The 4,347-nt window shown below is 50.4% G+C and overlaps 1 non-coding gene across 1 annotated transcript; it reads right to left on the reverse strand.

Annotated features, from left to right (window-relative positions):
- Nucleotides 1–73, reverse strand: trnav-cac (transfer RNA valine (anticodon CAC)). Its single transcript has one exon. It is a non-coding gene; the product is annotated as a tRNA-Val (tRNA).
- Between the last annotated feature and the right edge of the window lie 4,274 nt (nt 74–4,347).

The raw sequence follows: 4,347 nt of genomic DNA on the forward strand, positions 1-4,347 counted from the left end.
TGTTCCAACCCAGGATCGAACTGGGAACCTTCCGCATGTGAAGTGAACATGATAACCACTACACTACAGAAACCACTGCACTACAGGGACCGCCACACATAGTTACGTCACAAAGTGACCTAACCAAAGACCTATAAATGCAGGTAGATGCACAGAGCCTCTTGCCCAGAGTAGGTGAATCGAGGACCAGAGGACGTGGGTTTAAGGTGAAGAGAAAAACCGATTTAATAGGAATCAAAGGGGTAACCTTTTACCCACAAAGGGTGGTGGGTGCATGGAACAAGCTGCCAGAGGAGGTAGTTGAGGCAGGGACTATCCCAACGTTTAAGAAACAAGTACATGGATAGGACAGATTCGGAAGGATATGGACCAAACACAGGCAGGTGGGACTAGTATAGCTGGGACATGTTGGCCGGTGTGGGCAAGTTGGGCCTAAGGGCCTGTTTCCACGCTGTATCTAGAGTTGCCAACTGTCCCGTATTACCCGGGACATCCTGTATATTGGACTAAATTGGTTTGTCCCGCACGGGACCGACCTTGTCTCGTATTAGGCCCAGGGGGGCACTGTAGGCCCAGACACTGTAGGCCCGGACACTGTAGGCCCGGACACTGTAGGCCTGGGGGCCGCTGTAGGCCCGGACAGTGTAGGCCCGGACACTGTAGGCCCGGACAATGTAGGCCCAGACACTGTAGGCCCGGACAGTGTAGGCCTGGACAGTGTAGGCCCGGACACTGTAGGCCCGGACACTGTAGGCCAGGACAGCGTAGGCTCGGAGGCCCAGGCGCCAACTAAAGGAGGTTGCGTAGCAACCCGCCTCCCGGCCCGGGCGGCCGCCATTGGTGGAGCGGGAGCATGTGGCCGCTGGCTGGGTGAGGTCACGTGGGGCACGGGGCGGTGACGTCACCTTTTGTCCCTTGTTTGGGAGTGAGAAAGTTGGCAACCCTTGCTGTATCACTCTATGACTCTAAGTCACATTGTGATACTCGATGGGATAAGGAGACAAGGTCACCCATTAGGCAAAGAACCTACCTAGTAGTTTACCCGGCAGTGGCACAGATGACTTGTTGTTCACATTTTCAACTAATAGAAGTTCCTGAGTGTAAAACAAAATGTAAATCAATGCACAACTTTCCTTCTATGTTTCACCGAAAACTGAAGTGGAACAAAACAGTATTGTCAGAAGTCGACAGTGGTCTCAGTGGTTCCTGAACTGGGGAGTGGGCTTTCACCAGCGACCGACTTTACATAGTGTAGGAAGGAACTGCAGATGCTGGTTTACACCGAAGATGGACACAAAAAGCTGGAGTAACGCAGCGGGTCGGGCAGCATCTCTGGAGAAAGGGAATAGGTAACATTTCGGGTCGAGACCCTTCTTCAGACTTAAATTCAGGTGGGAGGGAAAATGGAGGTATGTAAAGGCTGAGAACATAACAGAGCTGGCACCGATGACCAAGAAAACGTGGAGCCCACAATGGTCCATTGTTGGCTGTGGAAGAGATGAAAACGAAACGCCATATGGATGGAAACAGAGGAACTAATTTTAGTTTAGTTTATTGTCACGTGTACCGAGGTACAGTGAAAAGCTTTTGTTGCGAGCTAACCAGTCAGCGGAAAGACAATACATGATTACAATCGAGCCATTTACAGTGTACAGATACATGAGAAGGGAATAACATTAAGTGCAAGGTAAAGCCAGCAAAGTCTGATCAAAGATAGTCCGAGGGTCACCAAGGCTAGCAGGACGACCAGGGTGGGCGAGGGGTGGAGAGAGAGGGGATGCAAGGGTTACTTGAAATTAGAGAAATCAATATTCATGCCGCTGGGTTGTGAGCTCATTGTTGCGAAGATGGACTCCGTTTTTGGCGAGGGGTGCAACTGGGGTCTTTCCCATGCCAGAGGACAATCCAGGGACTGGCCCAAGCTCAGGTCCTCATTCCCCATCACACTGTCACCAATGTCACCAGCTCAATAATATCTCCCACAGTGGGCGGTCACGGTGGCGCAGCGGTAGAGTTGCCGCCTTACAGCGAATGCAGCGCCGGAGACTCGGGTTCGATCCCGACCACGGACGCTGTCTGTACGGAGTTTGTACGTTCTCCCCGTGACCTGCGTGGGTTTTCTCCGAGACCTTCGGTTTCCTCCCACACTCCAAAGGCGTGCAGGTTTGTAGGTTAATTGGCTGGGCAAATGTAAAAATTGTCCCCAGTGTGTGTAGGATAGTGTTAGTGTGCGGGGATCGCTGGTCGGCGTGGACCCGGTGGGCCGAAGGGCCTTTTCCGTGCTGTATCTCTAAACTCAACTCAACTAAACTAGACATAGAAGATTGCAGGTTAATTGGCTTGATATAAATAGGGGAGATCTCATAGAAACGTTTCAGTGCCCGGCGCGGCTTGGCCGCTGGACTTAACATCGCCAGCGCGGCTCGGCCGCGGGACGTTTCAGTGCCCGGTGCGGCTCGGCCGCTGGACTTAACATCGCCCGGTGCGGCCACGGGACGTTTCGGTGCCCGGGGCGGCTCGGCCACGGGGCCTTCCATCCTCTTGTGGGGGCTGTGCGTGTCGGTTGCCTCGGTAGGGGTCGAGCTGCCTGTCCGTGGGTGCGGGGGGAAGAGAGGGGAAGTTTTGTTGCCTCCATCACAGTGAGGAGGTGTTTGGAGTCACTGTGATGGATGTTTGTGTTGGGGTCGGGTGTTCTGTGTTCTTTTCTTTTTTGCTGTGTCTTGTGACTGCTGAAATTTCGTTCGGTGTTTGTGCCGAATGACAATAAAGTGTTGTTATGTTATGTTATGTTATGTTAAAATAGGTGCTGGGGAAGGCCATTCGGCCCTTTGAGCCAGCACCACCATTTATTGTGATCATGGCTGATTGTTCCCAATCAATAACCCATGCCTGCCTTCTCCCCATATCCCTTGATTCCACTAGCCCCTAGAGCTCTATCTAAATCTCTCTTAAATCCATCCAGTAATTTGGCTTCCACTGCCCTCTGTGGCAGAGAATTCCACAAATTCACAACTCTCTGGGTGAAAAAGTTCCTACTCACCTCAGTTTTAAATGACCTCCCCTTTATTCTAAGACTGTGGCCCCTGGTTCTGGACTCGCCCTACATTGGGAAAATTTTTCCTGCATCCAGCTTGTCCAGTCCTTTTATAATTTTATATGTTTCTATAAGATCCCCTCTCATCCTTCTAAACTCCAGTGAATACAAGCCTAGTCTTTTCAATCTTTCCTCATATGACAGTCCCGCCATCCCAGGGATCAATCTCGTGAACCTACGCTGCACTGCCTCAATTACAAGGATGTCCTTCCTCAAATTAGGAGACCAAACCTGTACACAATACTCCAGATGTGGACTGCAGAAGAACCTCTTTACTCCTATACTGAAATCCTCTTTTTATGAAGGCCAACATTCCATTAGCTTTCTTCACTGCCTGCTGTACCTGCACGCCAACTTTCAGTGACTGGTGTATAAGGACACCCAGGTCTCGCTGCACCTTCCTCTTACCTAACCTAACTCCATTGAGATAATAATCTGCCTCCTTGTTTCTGCCGCCAAAGTGGGTAACCTCACATTTATCTATATTATACTGCATCTGCCATGCATCTGCCCACTCACTCAACCTGTCCAGGTCACCCTGCAACCTCCTAACATCCTCTTCACAGTTTACACTGCCACCCAGCTTTGTGTCATCTGCAAACTTGCTAGTGTTGCTTCTAATTCCCTCTTCCAAATCATTAATATATGTGGTAAACAGTTGCGGCCCCAACACCGAGCCTTGCGGCACTCCACTCGCCACTGCCTGCCATTCTGAAAAGGACCCGTTTACTCCTACTCTTTGCTTCCTGTCTGCCAACCAATTTTCTATCCATATCAACACCTTACCCCCAATACCATGTGCTCTAATTTTAGTCACCAATCTCCCGTGCGGGTCTCATTGAAACCTACCAAACATTGAAAGGCCTGGATAGAGTGGATGTGGAGAGGATGTTTCCACTAGTGGGAGAGTCTCAGACCAGAGGGCACAGCCTCGAAATAAAAGCATATACCTTGAGAATGAAGATGAGAAGTTGTGTGCCCTGAGGGTGGTGAATCTGTGGAAATAATTGGCACAGGCGGCTGTGGAAGCTAAGTCATTGGGTATTTTAAAAGCGGAGGTTGACAGATTCTTGACTAATAAGAGTGTCAAAGGTTACGGGGCGAAGGCAGGAGAATAGGGTTGAGATGGAAAAATAGATCAGCCATGATCAAATGGTAGAACAGACTCAATGGGCCGAATGGCCTAATTCTACTCCTCTGTCATGGTCTATCTCATCCCCTCCCTTCACGCCAGGGGCGAAATACTGAGGCCA

This window comes from Rhinoraja longicauda, chromosome 37, assembly GCF_053455715.1.
Source record: "Rhinoraja longicauda isolate Sanriku21f chromosome 37, sRhiLon1.1, whole genome shotgun sequence".
Classification (NCBI taxonomy): Eukaryota; Metazoa; Chordata; class Chondrichthyes; order Rajiformes; family Arhynchobatidae; genus Rhinoraja; species Rhinoraja longicauda.